This window comes from Triturus cristatus, chromosome 5_2 (genome assembly GCF_964204655.1).
Source record: "Triturus cristatus chromosome 5_2, aTriCri1.1, whole genome shotgun sequence".
NCBI lineage: Eukaryota > Metazoa > Chordata > Amphibia > Caudata > Salamandridae > Triturus > Triturus cristatus.
The window spans coordinates 1,096,567,458-1,096,592,200 of record NC_140588.1 but is presented as its reverse complement, the minus strand read 5'-3'; the positions used below and the strand labels follow the sequence as shown (position 1 = coordinate 1,096,592,200).

The window sequence follows — 24,743 nt, the reverse complement described above, 5'->3', positions numbered from 1 at the left end:
GCCTCGTGTTCAGGGGAGAGGCAGAGATTGCATACCTCGTGGAGATCGGTGTGGGGGAATTTGGACCCACATCGAGGGCACTTTTTAAATGGAGTCCTTTCCATTAGCCAGGACCGGAGTTTGGGTAGGCCCGAAGGCCGCCGTCGACGACTGGAACCGAAGGTCTGTGCCGATGAGAAGGCGCGTCGAGTGGGGAGATCGCGATCGAAACAATACCGCGAATTGGGGTGAGGATCGCGCGTCGATCGTCGAACTGGAAGCTGTTCGGAACCGGAGCGCGAAGATTACATCCGAGCCCGATGGCGGAAAAAAACAATCTGAGGATGGAGCCGAAGCCCATGCGCAATACGATCCAAAGGAGGAGTCACCGACCTTGTGACTTCCAAAGACTTTCCAAGAGGAAAAACAACTACAAACAGCCGGGCCCAACACCAGATGGGGATCTATGCACAAGTGTGTAATCTGCAGCTCATATGCCTCGAACATATATTTTGTGGGATGGCCCATCTCCAAATGTTCTGTGCGAGCTGGGACAGCTGCAGGGAATGTGTGCCTCCTTGTTTTTGTATGTAATACATGGGTGTCATGATGTCAGTCTGGATCAGGACAGCCTTGTTTTGTACATGGAGTTGGAATGATTTGAGTGCTAGGAATATCGCTAGTAGTTCCAGATAGTTGATATGGAGCACTTTTTGTTGAGTGGTCCATTTGCCTTGGGTTGTGTGATTGAGGAGGTGGGCTCCCCATCCTGTGAGTGATGCGTCTGTCGTGAGTACTATCTGTGGAACAGGCTCGAGAATTGGCCGCCCTTTGGATAAGTTTGTTGTGTTCCACCACTGCAGAGAGTGACGTGTGCGGCTGTCCACCAACACCAGATCTGTAAGTTGTCCTTGAGCCTGATTCCACTGATGTGCTAGACATTCCTGTAAGGGACACATTTGAAGTCTTGCATAAGGTACAATAAATATGCAAGATGCCATCATGCCTATGAGTTGCATGAACACTCTGGCTGGGAGAGAGTGTTGGGCTTGAAATTTGCTGAGGAGAGCTTGTATACTGGCTATCCTGGCTAGACTAGGATATGCTAGAGCTGTGGAGGTGTTTATTGTGGCCCCTAGATATTGGTGTACATGAGAGGGCAGGAGATGGGACTTGGTGCAGCTGACCGTGAACCCCAAGTTGTGTAATGTTTGGATGGTTTGATGAGTGTGGTGAACACACTGGTTGAATGATTTGGCTTTTATTAGCCAGTCGTCCCGATATGGGAAGACATGGATTTGTTGTCTCCTTAAGTGTGCTGCTACCACTGCAAGGCACTTGGTAAATACTCGTGGAGCAGTGGTGACTCCGAATGGAAGGACTTTGAACTGATAGTGTTGTCCATCCACTACGACCCATAGATAGTTCCTGTGAGCAGGATGTATGGGAATGTGGAAGTAGGCGTCCTTGAGAGCTAGTGTGGCAAGGAAGTCTCCTTGTTGCAGCAATGGAAGCACCTGTTGGAGAGTGATCATGTGAAAATGATCCGAGTGTATATACAGATTGAGGGGTCTGAGGTAGAGTATTGGTCTTCGAGTCTCATCCTTTTTAGGGATTAGGAAATACAGCGAGTAAACCCCCGTTCCCTGATGTAGTAAGGGGACTGGCTCTATGACTTGCTTTTGCAGCAGTGAGAGAACTTCTTGTTTTAAAAGTGTAAGATGTTCTGTGGACATTGGACGCTGTCTGGGTGGTATGTGTGGGGGGGTATCTGTAAGTTCCAGGCAGTAACCATACTGGATAATCTGTCTTACCCACTTGTCTGTTGTGATGGAGTCCCAGACAGGTAGGAACTGTGATAATCTTCCCCTGACCTGACTGGAATGGTCTGGGGGAGTGGAAGGAAATCAGTTTTTAGTAGCAGGGAAGGTGCGAGTGCTGTTGTTACCTCGGCCTCTTCCTTTGCTATTATTTCCCCTGTATCCTCCTCTAAAATATCCTCTGTTGGGGGATGTTTGAGTGGTGTTTTTGAAGGAAGATGAGGTGTCTGCGCCCATGTTCTTGGAGGCTCCTCTATAAAAGGAGCGACGAAAGAAGCCCAGGAGGTTTAAGCAACAAAGCTTTACTTATGACATTTAAGAATACTCCGATATTGTAAGAGAGAAAAGAAACCACAGTGGTAGGGACAATTTGCGCTGGGAAATGTAGTATCGGTACTTGTGTAAATTGGAACCCTTGCTACTAGGTTAGCAATACGACAACCACCAACGTCGTAATTTAGGCAAACTAAGTTTACCTTAAACATCAACAATTTATGAAAACCGAGCAATAGGGTTCAAAGTAAGATTCAAATAATGGTGCTAGTGCACATCAAAAAAAGTCTCATATAAATTTCAGCTGTTCAAGTCTTGTCTTTATTTCTTGACAAAGCTTCTTCGTTGCAAGCCCCCTGTCAGCCAACACGTGTTTCGTCCTGACTATATTAGGTCATGGACTTCATCAGGGCAGTACTTGGTGTGATCAAGGGCTTAGTCTAATAGATCCAGAAGCCTAATGCTGCGTCCACATACAGTATGGTCTCAGGCTGCTGGCTTATTTCCAATTCTTCAAGTGTAACGATCTGTAGTATTCAGCTCTATTAGTCAGTCATATAACCTCAGTACTTTCAGAACGGTCCTTATTGAAATTCCAGCATGTAAATTTCTAAAAAGTTCCTCAGCTATTTTATTTCTGTCACTTCTAGAGCTCATGTTTGGAGAGTAACTATGCTTTGTAGCACACTTCCCGCAGCAATCCCAGATATAAGACAGAAAAGAAACCACAGTGGTAGGGACAATTTGCGCTGGGAAATGTAGTATCGGTACTTGTGTAAATTGGAACCCTTGCTACTAGGTTAGCAATACGACAACCACCAACGTCGTAATTTAGGCAAACTAAGTTTACCTTAAACATCAACAATTTATGAAAACCGAGCAATAGGGTTCAAAGTAAGATTCAAATAATGGTGCTAGTGCACATCAAAAAAAGTCTCATATAAATTTCAGCTGTTCAAGTCTTGTCTTTATTTCTTGACAAAGCTTCTTCGTTGCAAGCCCCCTGTCAGCCAACACGTGTTTCGTCCTGACTATATTAGGTCATGGACTTCATCAGGGCAGTACTTGGTGTGATCAAGGGCTTAGTCTAATAGATCCAGAAGCCTAATGCTGCGTCCACATACAGTATGGTCTCAGGCTGCTGGCTTATTTCCAATTCTTCAAGTGTAACGATCTGTAGTATTCAGCTCTATTAGTCAGTCATATAACCTCAGTACTTTCAGAACGGTCCTTATTGAAATTCCAGCATGTAAATTTCTAAAAAGTTCCTCAGCTATTTTATTTCTGTCACTTCTAGAGCTCATGTTTGGAGAGTAACTATGCTTTGTAGCACACTTCCCGCAGCAATCCCAGATATAAGACAGAAAAGAAACCACAGTGGTAGGGACAATTTGCGCTGGGAAATGTAGTATCGGTACTTGTGTAAATTGGAACCCTTGCTACTAGGTTAGCAATACGACAACCACCAACGTCGTAATTTAGGCAAACTAAGTTTACCTTAAACATCAACAATTTATGAAAACCGAGCAATAGGGTTCAAAGTAAGATTCAAATAATGGTGCTAGTGCACATCAAAAAAAGTCTCATATAAATTTCAGCTGTTCAAGTCTTGTCTTTATTTCTTGACAAAGCTTCTTCGTTGCAAGCCCCCTGTCAGCCAACACGTGTTTCGTCCTGACTATATTAGGTCATGGACTTCATCAGGGCAGTACTTGGTGTGATCAAGGGCTTAGTCTAATAGATCCAGAAGCCTAATGCTGCGTCCACATACAGTATGGTCTCAGGCTGCTGGCTTATTTCCAATTCTTCAAGTGTAACGATCTGTAGTATTCAGCTCTATTAGTCAGTCATATAACCTCAGTACTTTCAGAACGGTCCTTATTGAAATTCCAGCATGTAAATTTCTAAAAAGTTCCTCAGCTATTTTATTTCTGTCACTTCTAGAGCTCATGTTTGGAGAGTAACTATGCTTTGTAGCACACTTCCGCAGCAATCCCAGATATAAGACAGAAAAGAAACCACAGTGGTAGGGACAATTTGCGCTGGGAAATGTAGTATCGGTACTTGTGTAAATTGGAACCCTTGCTACTAGGTTAGCAATACGACAACCACCAACGTCGTAATTTAGGCAAACTAAGTTTACCTTAAACATCAACAATTTATGAAAACCGAGCAATAGGGTTCAAAGTAAGATTCAAATAATGGTGCTAGTGCACATCAAAAAAAGTCTCATATAAATTTCAGCTGTTCAAGTCTTGTCTTTATTTCTTGACAAAGCTTCTTCGTTGCAAGCCCCCTGTCAGCCAACACGTGTTTCGTCCTGACTATATTAGGTCATGGACTTCATCAGGGCAGTACTTGGTGTGATCAAGGGCTTAGTCTAATAGATCCAGAAGCCTAATGCTGCGTCCACATACAGTATGGTCTCAGGCTGCTGGCTTATTTCCAGCAGTCATATAACCTCAGTACTTTCAGAACGGTCCTTATTGAAATTCCAGCTACTAGGTTAGCAATACGACAACCACCAACGTTGGTGGTTGTCGTATTGCTAACCTAGTAGCAAGGGTTCCAATTTACACAAGTACCGATACTACATTTCCCAGCGCAAATTGTCCCTACCACTGTGGTTTCTTTTCTGTCTTATATCTGGGATTGCTGCGGGAAGTGTGCTACAAAGCATAGTTACTCTCCAAACATGAGCTCTAGAAGTGACAGAAATAAAATAGCTGAGGAACTTTTTAGAAATTTACATGCTGGAATTTCAATAAGGACCGTTCTGAAAGTACTGAGGTTATATGACTGACTAATAGAGCTGAATACTACAGATCGTTAAACTTGAAGAATTGGAAATAAGCCAGCAGCCTGAGACCATACTGTATGTGGACGCAGCATTAGGCTTCTGGATCTATTAGACTAAGCCCTTGATCACACCAAGTACTGCCCTGATGAAGTCCATGACCTAATATAGTCAGGACGAAACACGTGTTGGCTGACAGGGGGCTTGCAACGAAGAAGCTTTGTCAAGAAATAAAGACAAGACTTGAACAGCTGAAATTTATATGAGACTTTTTTTGATGTGCACTAGCACCATTATTTGAATCTTACTTTGAACCCTATTGCTCGGTTTTCATAAATTGTTGATGTTTAAGGTAAACTTAGTTTGCCTAAATTACGACGTTGGTGGTTGTCGTATTGCTAACCTAGTAGCAAGGGTTCCAATTTACACAAGTACCGATACTACATTTCCCAGCGCAAATTGTCCCTACCACTGTGGTTTCTTTTCTGTCTTATATCTGGGATTGCTGCGGGAAGTGTGCTACAAAGCATTGTAAGAGAGTCTGCCCTTCGCAATCAGCCAGCTCAATTTTAATAGTATTCGCTACGAGAGAAGCAAGTTTCATTGCCAGTATCCTTGGCAAACATTTTACTATCAGCATTGATAACTGAGTGTAATCATTTTCGCAAAGAGTAGCGTAATGACCAGATGTGGGGATTAAGCCCATCTTTCTTTATACAAGTCAAAAGGTTTGGGTCCAGTGACTTTAGAAAAATGTAAATTACACTGGCTGGAAAACCATCCAGACCAGGGGCTTTTCTACATTTAAAAGATGCACTGGCCAAGATTATTTTCTCTGAAGCAATGCCACGATCCGAACAAGTCAAGTCAACACTGGGATAATTTAAGGAATCTGGTGTTTATGAGGTAAAAATAAAACTTATGCTTTAATTTCTTAATACTTTTAGCTCGTTTTTAGATGTTTTCCTCAGCCCTTTAAATTTCTTTAAAATTGATAACATCTCTACAGAAAGATTTGTAAGTGTACCAAATATATGTGACTGAAGAACCCAAGAATCAATTCAATGCCCATAAAGTCTGAGGAAAACAGCTGCAATTGACTTTAAAAAAAACTGAGTGTCATACAAAAGGGAAACGTTAAACCTCCATCTGCTGACACCTGTCTTAAGAGCCAAAATATCAGAAAAAAATGGAGAGTGATCTTAAGTAAGGATTGAACCTTAAATATTTTTTAAAGATTAATGTAATAGTTATTGTAAATATTCTGATGGGGTCTTCTTCAAGAGATGTCATCAGGAGGACTAAGAGTAGAACTGAGATGACATGACCAAGCTCCCAACATGTGCTGAGCAACAAGACAGTCTGAATAAGTGACTGACCTACAGAAAGCTCCAGTCTGTAACTTGACGATGGCTCCCTGGGGGTCCACTTCCATCTAACTCAGGGTTACTCATAGTACGGCCCGCTGGCAGCCCGCCCGGCCTTCATTGGCGGCCCGCGGATCTTGATCGATTACAGCACACTTCCTTGGAGTAAGCAGGGAAGATGGCCGCAGGAGCAAACGTTGTGAATACGCTTTAATACGTATTCACAAGGTTTCCTCCTGCGGCCATCGTCTCTGCTTACTGCTTGCCTCTGATTGGCTTGCCTGCCTCTGATGTCACACAAAGCTCACGCCCTTTAAAAGTCAGCTGCAACTAGCGCTAGTTACAGCTGACTTTTAAAGGACCTTTTGGTGAGCTTCCCGTGTCCCTGTTGACGACGTCCTTCCTGCCCGCAGCCCCGGAGAACCTTCACAGCAGCGCCTGCACAGGTATGTTTTTTTTCTTTATTCGCTTGTGCGCGAGACCTGGGATACGAACTTGCAATGAACTTGCTTTTTAATATAGTGAAGCCATGTGACCAGGAAAATTTGGCATGTATATTTTCCTGCTGCTAGCTGATGAATTGGATTAACACCCTAATCACTTTCGTGAAGTACCACTGACTTTAATTTTGTCTTGTAAGATTGAGATACAATATGTCAGGCTTGCATGCCTCGTAAGCACAGCTATGTACATTTAGTCCATATGGCTCCTGCGCACAGCCTCCCCAAGTCCCTATAACTGTGAGCGCATGCCCCGGTGACGGCCGCTAAGCCTCCGAGTCTTCCCTCTCTCTCGGTCTCGCTCCTCAGTTAGTGAAAACCAAGACTTCAGGAAACGGGTATCACCTTCTCTTTCCTCCTTTCCTTTATTTGCTGCCCTGTGAAATGGATCCAAAAAAGAATCTTTTTTTGCTGGAAACGTCTTTTTCTGACACCAGTGCAGCCTCGGGGTGGAGAGGAATAAAACATTCCAAATGTAATAAATAAATAACTAATTAAAGCAAGACAGAGTGGTGGCAAGGTGGCCAGATTGATTTATGTACACCCAAACACATTAGCGCCACTTTGCAGTGTTTGCCAGTGAAGTGATACTTGTGTTTTCTCCCCTCTTTGAACAACATTGTTTTCCCCGTGTGGGAAAGTGCACCTTGCCTGGAGGTACTGAAATACCTGCTTGATGGGTGAATTGGAAAACAAAATGTATACAGCGTCTGTGTGTTTACGAATGTGGTCTTTTTAAGCCTTACCGCCTATGTTTTGAAAGGATATAAGCAATGGGCACTGAAACGGGTCCTTTCCGGGCCCTGTATTCATGGCCTTACCTTTTCATGCGAAAGCACTCACTGCTTACATTTCACATGCTTTACTTAATCTTGCATTCCCTATGAGTGTTTGCTTTTTCTAGGATGTTAATTTTTTTTAGGCAGCATATTGTTCTTGTCAAGTGCGTAATTAGAATTGAGTCACATCCAGGTGTTTATAGCGGGTCAGTGCACTGCAAGTTTCTCTTTGTGGGGCAGTATGGTGATCAGTGGGGGAGAGGATGTGGTGCTATGGTCAGAGCTGCTGAAGTGGAACTGGTGAATCAGGTTCAGCCTTCCTGACCAGGCTCCCAGACCACTCTCCTGAGGGAGCACATTCCCGTGCTAGACCTAAGAAGGCGCCGCAAAATCTTAAAAGCCCTGGTGTCTTAGCACCAGCAGGTGGACCCTAGCGGTGGTAAGTGTTGATTAACCTTGAAGGCCTGTCCACCACTATCCATGAAGTTCACCTCTAGTCTTGGGGACAGACCTATGAAGCAGCACACCATAGAGTGGCAGTGACTCTGTCACTGAGGTCACAGGACCCTTGAGCAGGGTGGCTCCAGGGCGGTGCGACCGCACCGGGCGCTAACTTCAGGTGGGGGCGGCGTGTTTGTAAGTATAATATGGTTTTAAAAGCACTTGCTGCCTCCTCCCTGGACTCCAACATTTTTGGCCAACGATACAAATGTCTTGCTAATTCCAGTGATTAATGTTCTTAGTAGAGAGAGATGGTGCTTTGTCTAGAGCAGGGTTACTCATAGTACTTGCAAACTAGGATATTTTCTCATGCATGTTTAAACTGCTCTTGTGGGGAAAGGGGTGAGAAGTACTGATGACAGAAACTGCATACCATACTAATCCCCACCTGAAACCAGGGCCCTCCCCTTGTCCACTGCAGGGGCCTGCGTTCTACCTCATGGTCACAGGTTCAAATCCCGGCGGGTCCTGCCCTTCATCCATCTGAGGTCGATAAAATGAGTTGGGTGGCAACAAACATCAGTTATTTAGCGCCAAGATACCTGCGCGTGAACGTGGCCTTTTAGATACGTGTGTGCATGCCATTTATTTCAAATCCCTATTGAGTGACATGTGCAGGTTTACCCATTATGTTGTATGCTTACACAAAACATTACTTTGATGTTGCTCACAGATCTGTTGCGAGAAGTGGTGTTGGTCCATCGGTCGTGGGGTGTGTCGGTTTATCAGTCGTAGGGTGCTGTCGGGAGGAAAATCCGATTCCTCCGCAATGGCCTACAGTCCAGTTTCCAAGCCTTGCAAACGACCCAGATCGATCCAGAACGAACACAGGACCCTCCAGGAAGCATGGGAAGAAGAGGACTTGTTTGTGGAATGGCCAAAAGAAAAAGCCACTTGTTTGCTTTGCAAAGAGAAAGTTAAATGTGCTAAAGAGGTATAATCTGGAACGGCACTACAAAACGCGGCACTCTGGATACACTACAAACTTTCCACTGAACTCCAAACTGCGTTCTGCGAAGGCGGCATCACTAAAGGAAGCCCTTGTATCCCAACAAAAGCTCTTTCTGTGCCAGATGAAAGAATCCGAGGCAGTAACCGAGGCAGTAATTCTTCCAAAGAAACATACTGAATCATCCGTTCCTTGATGAAAGCCCCAGATCCTCCACCCGCTATCGACCCCTCAGGCTCCAGATGTAACCAATTAGCTGAGTTTTTTTCTTCCAAAATCACCAATATTTTAAAAACTCTCCCCTCCCATTCCACCTCTCTGGACCCGCTACACCCTCCTGCTCGCCCGGACGCTCCTCACCTTGACGCCTTCTGCCCAGTATCCACAGAGACATTACTCACTACCCTAAACTCAGTAAAGAGAGGAGCTCCTAAAGATCCAGCCCCTATGAATAAATTAAAATTGGTTGCCCCCATTATATCACTCCTATTCACCAAACTTATCAATGCCTCCCTTACCCAAGGTACCGTCCCTACTAGCTGGAAAAGAGCCATAGTCCGCGCCCTTCTGAAGAAACCCCATCTTGACCCCTCTGACCTGGCAAACTTCAGGCCAATCTCTCTCCTCCCAGGCATCAGTAAGGTGGCTGAAAAAATTGTGAACCAGCAAATCTCCACCTTCCTAGAGTCTAACAATCTCCTCTGTTACTCCCAGACAGGGTTCAGACCAGGGCTGGGCACCGACACCGCCCTTCTAGCCGTGATTGAAGAAGCAAGATCCATCTTGGATACAGGAGGCTCAGTGGCAGTGATCCTCCTGGACCTAAGTGCGGCCTTCGACACGGTGGACCACACCATCCTTGTCCACCGTCTCTCCAGGGCAGGAGTCACTGGCTCCGCTCTGGACTGGCTTAAATCCTTTCTGGAACATAGAACCTACGAGGTGGCTGACGGACTTGTACACTCTAGAGCTCTTCCCCTCCAGTGTGGGGTTCCCCAGAGCTCCTCCCTGAGCCCCACACTTTTCAACGTGTACATGTTCCCCCTTGAAGACATCGTGTCACCTTTTGGAATAAAGGTAGTCATGTACGCCGACGACACACACTAGTCGTCTCCCTAAATCAGTCAGCCCACTGCATGGAGAACCTGGCCTCCTGTCTTCAGAGCATATCCAAATGGATGTGAGACTCTCGCCTCAAACTTAACGGAGAGAAATCCGAGATCCTACTACTGGGTGATCCTCGCAAACTTCCCATCTCTCTCTCATGGCCGCCCTGTATGGGGTCTCCCCCCACCCCAAAAAATGAAATCAAGAGCCTGGGCATTTGGTTGGACCAAGAGCTTAACTTCAAAGCCCAAGCAAGGAATACTGCCGGCACCTGCTTCGGCCTTATGCGGACTGCGAGGAAGATTTTTCCCCTAATCCCCCCTCAGTCCAGAAAGCTCCTAATCCAAGGCCTGATCATCTCAAGACTGGACTATGGAAATGCCCTATATCTAGGTGCCCCAACCTCAGTCATCAATAAATTGCAGCGTGTCCAGAATGCAGCCGCCAGGCTCCTCACCGGGACAAAATCCAGATGCTCGGCGAAACCTGCTCTGAATTCACTTCACTGGCTCCCAATCCAGGAACGCATTGCTTTCAAAACCCTATGTGTTACGCATAAAATATTCCACGGCAAAGGCCCACCCATATTGAGACCGCTCATCAAACCCTATCAATCCATTAGGCAGCTAAGGTCAAACACCCTGTCCCTGGCCAGCATCCCTAGAATAAGAAGAGTACGCTCAGGAGGCCGTCTCTTCTCATTCAACGCCCCTAAGCTATGGAACGCCCTTCCCATCAACATCCGAACGGAAACGGACCTCCTTTCCTTCCGTAAGCGCTTGAAAACTTGGTTATTTCCATAAACGTTTTCCTTCTCCATCTGGTCACTCTGCCCACTCCCCTTTCATCCCCCCTCCTGGATCTGGCAGGCGAGTATCAGCGCTGGGACGCCCTCGGGTAGCTACGCGCTTTATAAATCCAAAAATAAAATTGTATGCGAGTATTCCTTTTCTACAATGGGTGCTATAAAAAATAAACTAAGAAACAAACTGACTGATGGACATCTGGATCACCTCCTGAGACTTGCACTCTCTGAAGAGGTTCCAGAATACACGAAGTTAATTGCGGGCATAAAATGTAAAATTAGTGCATAAACTCTGTGCCTTGGCAAAGACCTTTCCCCCATTATGTTTGCCTTTGTACTTGCTGTTCTACTTTCACTAAAGGCCTTCAAATAAAAATGTATTATCAAAATGTGCTCTTTGTAGTTGCATCTGATTGTGAAATACAGCATTGTCTAATGTTTTGAAAGGTTTTTTTTTCTCTAGCTCCGCCCCCACTGATCCCGCCCCCACTGACTCCACCCCTACCAGTGCAGCCCTCGGCCACTAACCACACTGTAATTTTGGCCCCTGACAGAAAGTTTGTGAGTACCCCTGATCTAACTGAACACCTTGTGACCTTCCAACGACCCTAAACGCCTCACTGTCTGTGGTAATAACCACAGACCTCTTACCGGGTCTGCGCATCACTTCCTGCCCCGCAATAATCACTGAAAAAAGACAATGTGTCTATGGCAGGTCCTCCCACGGAACGTCACGATGTTTGATAAACATGGAGAGAAATAATTGCAGATAACGAGATAAAGAGTTACTGTATTAATTATATTTACTTATTTCAAATACACTCACAGGCTGAATAATAGAGGCACTCCAGACCCCACTAAAGGCCTTATAAAGAACAGCGAGAGCTGATATACAGACCAACAAGTCAACAGATCACAAGCTTCATTTAAAGCAAGTTTATTGTACATTCCCCATTAATTTACTGCTTATAATAGAGCACAAAGATACACAAAACCAATTATCTCATCACACAATGATAAGCAACAGACAGACCCATTCATTATGACACTTCCCTTCCCTGTACAGATGTTATCTGATCCAGGAGCTCAGATCTGTAACAACCAAATAATTCTCTCATATTTTCATACTATCCTGTCTGCATATGGATGCATAGTCCCAACCCTATCCACTTGTCCTACTTAAGTACGCTCCTAACTCCATGCACTCTCCAAATGGGTGTTTGGTCCCACCATTTGCTCCTCTACATACAGATGTGCAGTTCCCTCATGGATGCGCAGTTCCAAGAGCATCCATTCTCCCCATAGATGTAAAGCTCTAACACTATCCAATCTGTATACGGTGCACGGTCCCAACACCCTTCCCTCAACATAGATGTATATCTCCAACACTGTCCACTCTGCATACAGATGTACAACTCTGACACTATACACTGCACACAGATGTACAACTCCAACACTGTCCAATCTGCACACAGATGTACAACTCTGACACTATACACTGCACACAGATGTACAACTCCAGCACTGTCCACTCTGCACACAGATGTATGGGTCTGACGCGATCCACTTCACACAGATGTACAACTCCAACACTGTCCACTCTGCACACAGATGTACAACTCTGACACTATACACTGCACACAGATGTACAACTCAAGCACTGTCCACTCTGCACACAGATGTGTGGTTCTGACACTATACACTGTGCATAAAGATGTACAACTCCAACACTGTCCACTCTGCACACAGATGTGTGGTTCTGACACTATACACTGTGCATAAAGATGTATTCTTCCGGCACCATCAAACCATGGAAATGGATGCATGGCTCCAAGACTATCCAAACTGCACAAAGATGTATACCTCTGACATTATAAACCATGTAGGCGGTTGCAAATACACAAGTGACTGTCCTCTATGTTTAGATGGGATCTGTACACCGAGTGCAAAAACATACAGAGCACCTGGCACGAATGTTTTAAGCGTCCTTGTGTATTTGCACCCATTTGTACCAGTTATGGTTAAATAACCCCTTAAAAGCAAGCACTGAGGAAAAACTGCACCCAGTACCAAGAGGCCCTGCTAATTCCGGATCTCATTCACAAAGGAGAACTTACACACTTGTTTGCTATTCATCTTGTTATGTGCAGAGTTATCCGCCACGGCTGTGGAATCTCTGCATTTGTAAACTTACTATAAACTCAGAGTTTCTTAATAGCAACAAAATAGTAAACATGCACAAAAGTGTAAGTTTACCTTTGTGAACCAGCCCTGTCAGTCATTCCCTCGTCAGATAAGCCGACACCCGAGGCACAATCCAAAGCCGTTGTTGAGCCCAAAGACACTGTCCTGCGACCCCTGAAACGGTGTCTGCAGCTGGTTTATTGATGACATCTGTATCCAAATAGCTGCTAAAACTGGGCGAGAAGCCTTACAACAAGGGTGTCACCACTCACAGTTCACCCTCTGTAAAACCCTCCAGTCTGCGTGCACAAAGACCTCCGCAAGGTACAGGAATCGGATGCACAGAAGGGTGAAGGCCATTGCGAGATACAAAGGGAGAGCTGATACTTCTTAAAAGTGATACATGAACTTGGTTATACAAATGTAAAGTCAAAATCATAACTTATTACGGTTTAAGTCACAAAAGTTAAATGTGTCTGAAAATGTAAGAATTGAATGCCTTCACTTCAAACTAAAAGTATGAACGATATGTTATTTCAAGGTGTGTGACTACCAGGCAAAATAAATCAAAATATACGAGAAATAATATTTTCCTCTGTTCAAACAAACTCAGAATTTCAATTAAGATCTCCCCCCCACCACCACTGTAGGATCAAAGGCACAATTATAACAATAACGTTGAAGTTCCCATGGAAGCCAGAAGAGGGCGACAGAGGGAAGCGCGCGGGCTCAAGGAGGAAAGCGCTGCTGCCTCGTTCAGGAGCGAAGGATAATGGAAGCCCCGGGATGGATTCCTCGTCTCTGTCAAAGGATGTTCACTCCTTGCTGAAGATGCTGATGGGAGCCTCCAGCCCCAGGTCTTGGATCTGTAACAGAAAGACTGAAGATCAGATGTTTCTATAGTAAGAGCCCTTCGGACAGATTATAAGCAGCAGTGCAGAACAAACATGAATTTACTGAATATCACCGACAAACTTTGCTTTCCACTTCTACTTTATACTCTGTGTCGAGCCTCCCAGGGATGCTGCGAGTAACAAGCTTCAACTGAGCCATCTATTCACAAAAGCAGAATACGAGTTAATAAAAAATAGCAGGTGGGTGACTTATCTCTTGAACAGCACACTAACTCTAAATGATTTGTTGCACTTTTGTGTAAGTTTAGACATGCTTGAGTAAATTTACTACTTTTCAGTATTCACAAACTCAGAGCCCGATTCACAATCTGCACTTTGTAGTACATTTGAAGTAGAACGAGACATACTACAAATTGCAATTCACAAACTATGTGTAGAGTTTTACGACTCCTCTGCAGTGCCTATGTCCGGGGTTGTACACCCAAACTGTGGAGTCATTGCACATGTAAGTATATGCTTTAGTAGTAAATAGGGTGGGGCTGGAGTGAATGGGTGGGAAAAGGGTCTGACTTACTACTAAAGCGGATGGGGATAGGGAGAAGTGAGCAGGATGTACCCCACGGGGCGCGAGATGCCAAAGTAAGGCCAAATGGGTGGCAAACCAAAGGTAACAACTGTGGGACTGCAAAACAGGTACATGAAATACATGCCCCTAAAGTCCCGAGACACCGTCCGGTCTCCACAGACCAGAAAAGAAAGAATCTGAGGAGAATGAGCATTCTGGATATCTCTGTCTCCAGAAAGGTACTCAGTGGGCAGAGGTCCAATTCAAGCCTGAGGCCTCAGCCTTTCCTCAGAATGAGGAAGTAGCGTGAATAACACCCCTTCACCTTTTCGGGGTCCGGCACCCGCTCAACGACACCTTTATTGAGGAGATGTTTAACTTTATGCAACAAGATTGTGGAGTGATCCTTTAAAAGCTGCTCTGGTGTTGGGAGAAGATGGGCAGAGGAGGAAATAAAAGGCAGGGTGTAGCCGTTTTATATATTTTGCAAGACCCACTTGTCTGAGGTGAATAATCTCCAGCCGAGTAGAAAATCCTGGCTCCTAATGGATGGGTATGGGCCTTCGAGGGCAACCTAAAGGGATGTATGACGTTACAACGCATACATTTACATCGCGGTACATTACATCGCGGTTTTTACAAAGCAAGTCGTTACAACGACTTGCGTTGGAGGGCGCTGGACTTAGGAGTAGTATAATTTACTATTCCAACTCCAGTCTACGTACAGTAGGGAAGGTGTTGGATAGTAAATTATACTATTCCTTGTCCTATAGCGCCATCTAGCGCAAGTCGTTGTAACGACTTGCGTTGTAAAAACCGCGATGTAATGGCATTGCGTTGTAAAAGTTGCGTTGTAAAGGTTGTTTACCACCTAAAGCAGCCTGGTAGTTGCTGCAGCAGGGAGGAGAAGCAGGAGGATTGCTGCTCTTGCTGGGGTAATGGCCTCAGACTTTACCACAGCCTCTGCCCCAAAAGGACTGGCTCTGTCCTCCAGGGCAGGATGTGAGGGCTGGCATTGTCTATACGCAAGGCCCTGGCAGAGCTTCCAAAATTTCTCTACTGTTGGTGAACCTGTTTGGCTGGATACAGGAGCCCCAAATGTCATGCCGTGGCATGAATATCTGAATTATATTTGTGTTTAAAGAGCTTTCTCTCAAACAACCGAGATGCTTCAAAAGGCAAATCCAGTAGGGACGCTTGTACATCTCCTGAAAACCTGGTTGATGTCATTGGGGTGTACATTCTAAGCAAGACACCGGTGTCAACAACTTTACCAAAGCAGCCTGCAGTATCCAGGATGGCATGCAGAACAATCTAGGCCATGTCCTGGTCATCTTGTATCACGTTATCCAACTAAGTCATGAGGTCTTCTGGACAGCTGGTAAGATCTTGCTGGCCAGGTCTTACAAAGCATGGGTGTACTCACCCAAGAGGCTTACTGTGTTGAGAGCTCTAAGTGCAAAGATGTTCTAAGAGAACATGTTCACTCCAGTAGCATCAATTAGTTTTGACTCTATTCGGAGGACTGGTCGGAAAATAATTTGGGTTCACCTTAATGGTTGGTGCCTGAACTACTTGGGCATTCTGATGTAGAATAAGGTAAGGGTAGACGTGAATGTGTTGTCTCCGTAGATGTGCAGCCACCGTAGCTAGGAACTTGGTGAAAACCCTGGGTGCTGTTGTCACTCCGAAGGGGAGAACTTTGAATTGATAGTGATGTCCCTGAATAGTGAACCTGAGATATTTCCTGTGTGATGGGTATGTGGAAATACGCATCTTTGAGGTCCAGTGTGGCTAGGAAGTCTCCCTGACTGAGTAGCGGGAGAACCTGCTGTAGGGTGAGCATATGGAAATGCTCTGAGAGAATGTATCGGTTGAGGGGTCTCAGGTCTAGTATAGGTCTGAGCGACCCGTCTTTTTTTGGGATTAAGAAGTACAGAGAGTACACTCCTGTCCCCTGCTGGTCGATGGGCACGACCTCTATTGCACCTTTTTGCAGCATACTTAGCACTTCCTGCTGCAATAATGCCAAGTGCTCTACGGACATAGGACGGTGCTTTGGCGGTATGTTGGGTGGAGTGGACGTTAATTCGAGACAGTAACCGTGCTGGATAATGTCCCTGACCCACCTGTCTGTGGTGATGGTTTTCCACGCGGACAGGAACTGCTGGAGTCTCCCCCCGACAGGTGTTATGTGGTCGGGGGGAAGGGAGAGGGCGTCACTGTTTGTTTTTGGGGGAGGACCTGGTGTTGCCGTAACCACGTCCTCTGCCCTTGGTGCTGGAGCCACGATATCCACCTCTGTTGGTTTTATCGTAGGTACTCTGTGTGCCCCCTTTAGAGTATTGCTGCTGTGACCCCTGACCTCTAGCTGCTCCTCTATTCCCGGGCGACGAAAGGAGCCACTACGAAACTGCTGTGTCTGCAGAGCCCCCATTGATTTCGCAGTGTCAGTGTCTTTCTTAATTTTCTCGAGGGTAGTGTCAACTTCAGGGCCGAATAAGTAGTCGGGGTTGACTGGTTGATTTAGGATGTTGTTCTGAATCTCCGGCTTGAAGCCTGAGATTCTCAACCATGCGTGTCGTCTCAGCATGACGCTTGTGTTGATTGCCCTTGCCGCTGTGTCGGCAGCATCCAGGGCGCACTTGATGGATGCATTGGTAAGGAGTTGTCCCTCTCTGGTGAGGAGCTCCGCTGCCTCTTTATATTCATCTGGCAAATGTTGGAGTAGTGATTCTAGTGTGTCGTAGTGGGACCGATCATAACGGGCCAGGAGTGCCTGTGTGTTGGCAATGCGCCAGATGTTTGCTGCTTGCGCTGCAATCCTTTTGCCTGATGTCTCCAGCACTTTGGACTCCTTGTCTGGGGGAGGAGCATCACCTGTTGTTTGTGAGTGGGCTCTTTTGCGAGCATTAGCAACCACCATGGAGTCCAAAGGTAACTGGCCCCTAATGTACATAGGGTCTCCGGGTGCAGGCTTGTATTCTTTTCAATCCTGGGGTTTAGCACCCGTGCCCTGGTTGTTTCCTTAAAAATGTCTTTTGCAGGTTTGAGAACTCCTTTCAACATGGGCAGAGTTTTGACAGTTCTTTCGGAAGAGGCGAAAGTGTCCACAAAGAAGTCTTCTTTGACAGTGTCAGAATGGAGTTCTACTCCATGATTGGCAGCAGCCCGCTCAATGAGGGCATTGAAGGCAGCAGTGTCCTCTGTGGGAGATGTCTTTGTGCTGTAAAGCTGCGTGTCATGGGTATCTGGCGCGCTACCCTGGTCTGTAGGGTCATCCCATGCCTGATCTGGGTCTTGCAGATGCTCATCAGGATCGACATCCCCAGGGTAGGTGGTATCATCCCCCACTAAGTCCTCTATTGCGTCTGTCTCTGAAGGCGTAGGAGAAAAGGACTGGGGATCCTGATGGGAGGGTTGAAAGCGTTCATGAAGCACTGGCTCCGAACCTGCTGGCAATTTGTGCTTGAGAGGGATTCTGTAAGAGTCCAATCCCCTTTCTGGCGTGATTTTCTGCTTGCGGAGCATCAGTCTACCAGTGTTGGCGTCGATGAATTGTGGCTGTGAAGGCTCAAAATCTGTGTGTCCAGTGGATGGGGACTGTGTCTGGCGGACACGTGTCCGGATCTCGAACATCTTCGGCGCCGTGGACGGCGGCAAGCCAAACGTGATGTTGGTCGGTGCCGAGGGTGCTTTCGGAGTCTTGTGCGTGTCGGGGCCCGACGTGGAGCGGAGGGCTGCCCGTTCCCTGATGCGTTGCAACGATGCCGCGACCTGTTGCACGGAGAACGCAGAAGGCTCTTTGGAACCGGTCGGCACCTTGGAGGTAGGCGTCGACTGCTTTGGAGCCATGGGGTCATCGATCCGAAGAGAGGCATCAACGGTCGTTGGAGTCGACGACTTGGTGGGCGCCGCTGTCTTCGACGTCGACGCAGACGGGGTGGCCACTTTGACTTTGGTGGTCGGGGCCGACGGCTTCGGTGCCAGAGGCCGAGGCGCCTTGTGTGGACCAAGGGCCTTTTTCTTGGGGTCGGCACCGATATCCGCTGCAGTGAGTTCGGCGCCGAAATCCCTTTTACTGCGTTCGGGGCAGATGGCCTTTGCTGGCGTCGAAGGAGTGGAGGGCTTCGAGGCCTTCGAGCCGATTACAACCAGTTTCACTTTTGGTTTCGGTGGAACTGGTGCGACGATTGGTTTCGGTTTCGCTGAAGGGAATCCAGTCGTTTTTGGTAATAATGGCTCTTGTGGAATGTTCGAGGCCGGGCCTGAAGGCGGGGCCGAAGAACTTTGAGATTGATCTCGGGTAAGGCCCGAAGGCGATCTTTCGACCTGAGCCGCATGATGACGCATTTTGTCGGCCTCCGTATCGACGGGTGGGCCTAGCTCCTCGCTAGAGCTATCTTCTTCGGCCCCGAAGGCCTCATCGTGGTCTCCTAGCTCGTCGATGACTTATTCCCTTTGAAAAAGCACCTCATCGTCGTCTTCCGATCGGGAATCGTGTTCGGAAGCGGGGCTGGAGTCTACTTCTTCCACGCTCTCGGCGTCCTCGTCTTCGGTGCTAAAGATGTTGGCCGGGGCAGGCGCCGATTGCTGCGCCTCTAATCTCGCCGCCCGTCGATTCCGGAGAGTCTTCTTCGATCGGAATCGGGCACAGGCCATACATTTCGACTCATCGTGGTCCGGTGAGAGACATTTGTTGCATACCGGGTGGACGTCGATGTGTGGGTATTTCGCGTGGCATAAAGGACACCGTTTGAATGGAGTCCTCGATTCCATCGTCGATGGAAGTTCGATGGTCGGACCAAACTGATCCGAAAAGCTGGAAGAAGGTGCTAAAGCACTAAAGAAACTGGTCGATACCGAACGGGAACAATACCGACGATAACTAAAGGCCTTTTGGCCTTAAACTGAATTTTCCTAACTTGAGCTAAGATAAGCACATCCGAACCCAATGGCGGAAAAAAACTATCTAAGGATGGAGAGGATGCCCATGCGCACTGTGGTCCAGGGGAGGAGTCACCTATCTCGTGATACTTCGAAGACTCTTCCAGGACAACAACGTGCAAACATCCGGACCCAACACTAGGCGGCGATCTATGCACAGATATGAATTCAGCAGCCCACATGCCTCGAACAAATGAAAATTCCTCATCCATTATTAGTGGGTGGATGGGAAAGATTAAAAAATAACTATAAAGGGGACTGAGGATATGATGGTCCTTTGACCCCTCAATTCGTCAACATGTTTCAGCCGTACACTACTGGCCTAGTAAGTCCTGGGCTTTGGTCAGGGTGTTTTTTTTCTAGTACTCCCCTGGTGACGTATTTTCATGTGGTATGCATTCTAAGTCAAGGCGTGCCCAAGGCAGTTTTATACTTGCCAGTACAAACCGTACCCTCTTACTGGGTAAATATTACCCCTCGGGCGATGTGGGGGGTTGGCCCTTGTTAGACGGACCGGGAGGGTCGGCCGAGGACAGGGGGAGAGGTCTCCGGGGAGAGCCGTCTCCAGCGATCGTACAGACAAATAACTTCCCCCCCCCACAGACAGATACCACACAAGGATAAGGTTTAGCGTTCTTTATAAGCACTTCTTAAGGTACGATGAAATGGTACAAGGAGGTCTGGACTCAGGGGTCCCCTCTATTCGAGTCTCTCAAGGTAGGAAAAGGGGGGTAGCGGGACAGTCTGGTTACCAGTCTGGTAATTGAGATGGTCTGGGGGGTAGCTCACAATCCTCGGGCTTGGTGGATTTAGTCGGTACGGGCCGCGGCAGCGCCAGCAGGTCCCGGTAGAGATGGTCGATACACGGTCCGCGGCAGCGCCAGCAGGTCCTGGTGAAGATGGTCGTAGCAACGAGCCGCGGCAGCGCCAGCAGGTCCCGACGAAGATGGTCGATGTACGGTCCGCGGCAGCGCCAGCAGGTCCCGGTGAAGATGGTCGTAGCAACGGGCCGCGGCAGCGCCAGCAGGTCCCGGGAAGTTGGTCGCAGCAACGGGCCGCGGCAGCGCCAGCAGGTCCCGACGAGGATGGAGGTTGCAGAAGGCCGCGGCAGCGCCAGCAGGCAGGACGATAGTTCGCAAGATAGTGCTACGGCAGCGCCAGTAGTCCGTCAAGGCTGAGTTCTCTCGGTGTCTCTCGACTCCAGGATACAACTGCCTTCCTGCTCCGGAGGTGCCCCAGTTATAGGGCAGGCGCCCTTTGATGTCCGGACCCTCGCACTTGGAGGTCGGGGGGTCCGGGATGAAGGTGTCCAGACACCCAGCAGGGGGTGGAGCCAGCGCCTGGGGGAGCTGGAGGCGATCGGCACCCGGCGGGGGAGAGCCCTTGACGCTTCGTTCCCCCATTGACCTGCCAAGTGGTCCGCTCACCTCCTGGGTGGATGGTGGTGCCGGGATGTCGGGGCCGGCCAGGCCCAGGGTTAGGGTCGGGTGAAGGCCACGCGGCCTCGTGGCGCAGGGCCCAAGATGGCGGCTTGACCCGGCCGGGGGAGCCGGTGGTGGCTGGGGTCCGTGATACATGGAGGTCCGAGGGTAGGAGTTCCGTCGGGAGACGGGGTACGGGTGATTTTCGTGGGTCACGCCTGGCGGGCCGGGGCTTGGGCCCTGTCATGCGGGGAGGGAGCAAGCCCTTCGTGTGGCCTGTCCAACATGCGTCCCCCCCAGCTGAAGGCGGGGAGAGTCACCCATCTTCTTGGGGACTCTCCTCGTCGAGGCGGAAAAAGCGTGACAGGCCATCTGCGTTGGCGTGGTCTTGGCCCGGTCGGTGCTCCACGGTGAAGTCCATTCCCTGCAGGGAGATGGACCAGCGCAATAGTTTTGGGTTCTCCCCCCGCATCTGCATCAGCCATTGCAGGGGTCGATGGTCGGTTTGTACCCGGAAGTGGGTACCGAAGAGATAGGGCCGGAGCTTTTTGAGGGCCCACACCACTGCGAAGGCCTCCCTCTCAATTGTGCTCCAGCGCTGTTCTCGGGCCAGGAGACGTCGGCTGATGAAGGCCACCGGCTGGTCATGACCTTCGGGGTTCAATTGGGAAAGAACCGCTCCGATGCCGTGGTCGGAGGCGTCTGTCTGTACCATGAATTCCCGACTGTAATCGGGGGCCTGGAGCACAGGGGCGGTGCACAGGGCGGCCTTCAGCTTCTCGAAGGCCGCTTGACAATCGGGGGTCCAGTTAATCCGCTTTGGTTGGTTTTTGGACGTGAGACCCGTGAGGGGCCCCACGATGCTGCCGTAGTCCTTTACGAACCGTCGGTAGTAGCCGGTGAGCCCCAAGAAGGCTCGGACCTCGGTCTGGGTGACGGGGGGCTGCCAGGACTGGATGGCAGCAATCTTAAGTTGCAGCGGGGCCACCAGCCCGCTTCCCACTTGGTGCCCAAGGTAGGTCACGGACCCTTGACCAATCTGGCATTTGCCGGCCTTGATCGTGAGGCCGGCCCGCTGGAGGGCCTGTAGGACCTCTTGGAGGTGGAGGAGGTGGTCGGACCAGTGGCGGCTGTATACAGCGATATCGTCCAGGTAGGCAGCGCTGAATTCTTCGAGCCCCGCCAAGACCTGGTTCACCAGGCGTTGAAACGTGGCGGGGGCGTTCTTCATGCCGAAGGGCATGACCTTGAATTGGTAGTGGCCATCGGGGGTAGAGAAGGCTGACCGTTCCTGAGCCCGGGGTGTGAGACCGATCTGCCAGTAGCCCGCTGTGAGGTCAAAGATACTGAGGTAGCGGGCGGCCCCCAGCCGGTCGATCAATTCGTCCGCTCGTGGGATAGGGTGAGCGTCGGTCCGGGTGACAGCGTTCAAGCCCCGGTAGTCGACGCAGAATCTCAGTTCAGGTGTGGTGCCGGGGGCAGCGGCTTTGGGGACTAATACAACCGGGCTGGCCCAGGGACTGTCCGAGGGCTCGATGACCCCGATCGTGAGCATTCTGGCCACTTCCTCTTGTATGCAGGCCCGTACCCGATCTGGTACGCGGTAGGCCCGGTGTCGGATAGGGGGACTGTCCCCGGTGTCCACGTCGTGCAAACACCAAGGGGTGACCCCGGGGGTGAGGGAGAACAGTGTGGCGAACCGCAGCAGGAGGTCCCGGCAGCCCTGGCGTTGCTCCGGGGTGAGGGCATCAGAGAGCCGGACCCCGTCCACGGAACCGTCCTTCTCCTGAGTCTTCAGGAGATCCGGGAGGGGTTCGGAGTCTTCCTCGGCCCCGCTGTCCGTAGCCATCAGGAGGCTGAGTTCTGAGCGCACAAAGTGTGGTTTGAGTCTGTTGGTGTGGAGGACCCGAAGGGGGTTCCGGGGGGTCCCCATGTCGATGAGGTAAGTGACGGGGCTTTTGCGCTCGACCACTTTGAAGGGCCCTGTCCACTTATCTTGCAAGGCACATGGTTCGGTGGGGGACATCACCCATACTTGCTGACCAGGCTCGAACTCGACGGAGGAGGCATTATGATCATACCATCTCTTCATGTCCTCCTGGCTGGCCTCGAGGTTCGCCTTGGCCATCTCCCGGAAGCGCCGGGTCTGATTGCGTAGGGCCAGGAGGTACTTGAAGACGTCTGGAGGGGTCTTTAGGGGGGCCACCTCCCAACCTTCTTTGACTAGGCTGAGGGGCCCTCGCACAGGGTGCCCGTACAGGAGCTCGAAAGGGCTAAAACCGAGGGACTTCTGGGGAACTTCTCGGTAGGCGAAGAGGAGGCACGGGAGGAGTACATCCCACTGGCGACGGAGGGGCTCTTCCAATCCCCCAATCATCCCCTTGAGAGTGCGGTTGAAGCGCTCCACTAGCCCGTTCCCTTGGGGGTGATAGGGGGTTGTGAATCTGTAGGTGACCCCACATTGTTGCCAGAGGGACTTCATGTATTTGGAGATGAAGTTCGTGCCTCGGTCGCTGACGACTTCTCGGGGGAAGCCCACCCGGGAGAAGATCCCCATCAGGGCCCGGCCAACCACCGGAGCTGTCACAGTTCGTAGGGGCACCGCCTCGGGGTAGCGGGTGGCGTGGTCCACCAGTACCAGGATGAACCTGTGTCCTTGTGCCGTGCGGGGGTCCAGGGGCCCCACAATGTCTATTCCGACCCTCTCGAACGGGGTGGTGACCACTGGGAAGGGTTGCAGAGGGGCTTTCAGCTTACGGCCACTCTTCCCGCTGGCTTGGCACGTGGGGCAGGACCGGCAGTGGTTCAGGACGTCGTTCCTCATCTTCGGCCAGAAAAAGTGGGTCACTAGGCGACTGTAAGTTTTGTCCTGGCCCAGGTGTCCAGCCAGGGGGACATCGTGGGCCAGGTTGAGCAGGAAGTCTCTGAAGCGGAGAGGTACCACCAGCACTCGACCTGCCCCTAGCTCCGCGATTCTTTGTTCGCTGTATAGCAGGTCGTTATCCCAGTAGACCCAGTGAGAGCCGGTGGAGTCCCCGGCGCTCTGGGCGCTGGCTTGTTGGCGGAGTCCCTCGAGGGAGGGGCAGGTCTTTTGTTCCTGGCGGAACTGTTCTTGGGTGGGCCCCCCTTCTTGACGCCACTGGGCCAGGCCGGGAAAGTCCGGGGGGGGGGCGCATCCCCTTCGGTCGTCGGTTCCGTGGGGTCGGCCTCGTCGCTGTCTCCTACTGGGGCGACCGGGGGCGGAGGTGCTGGCCCTTCCGGTTCTTCTGATCGGGGGACGGCCCGGGCGGCCATGGACCGGGTGGTGATGCAGGCCCAGTCCGGGAGGCCCAGCATCCCCAGGTGCTCTCTTCTCTCTACGGTGGCCCATGGGGAACTCTCGAGGTCATTCCCCAGGAGGCAGTCCACGGGGGCATCATCCCGGACCGTCACTTTCAACAGGCCGGCGACCCCTCCCCATTCGAATGGGACGCAGGCCATTTGACACAGACTTTCAGAATTGTCGGCTGAGCGGACGGGGCAGAGAATGTTCGGCAGGATCTGCTCGGGCTTCACCAGGTGACAGCGGACGGCTGTCACACTGGCGCCTGTGTCACGCAAGGCCTCGGCCCGATGTCCATTAATGGTCACCCACTGACCGTATTTCCTGGTGTTAGCGGGTAGGGGAGCCCGCGGGACCATGTCTTTTCCCCCTAGGCACGCCAGAACCATGGCGGCCGGTTCCCACTCTTGCTGGGCCGGCTCATACTCTTCGTGTTCCTCTGATGGTTGCGCTTCCCCCAGGGCGGCGGCAGCTACCTGGCGGGGCTTGGGCGTTTGGTTCTGCGGGCAGCTCGGGTCATTGGCGTAGTGGCCTACTCGCTGGCATCGGTGGCACTTGACGTTGGCTCGGTAC

General features: G+C 49.8%; 1 protein-coding gene across 4 annotated transcripts in view; it reads right to left on the bottom strand.

Annotated features, from left to right (window-relative positions):
• Window positions 1–11,662: 11,662 nt before the first annotated feature.
• Window positions 11,663–24,743, bottom strand: part of LOC146829753 (class I histocompatibility antigen, Gogo-C*0203 alpha chain-like) — a 439,978-nt gene continuing 426,897 nt past the window's right edge. For all 4 annotated transcript variants that reach the window (XM_085608479.1, XM_085608480.1, XM_085608481.1 and 1 more), the window contains one exon: window positions 11,663–13,927. The gene's annotated coding sequence lies outside the window, so the exon portion shown is untranslated. The remainder of the gene's footprint in view (window positions 13,928–24,743) is intronic.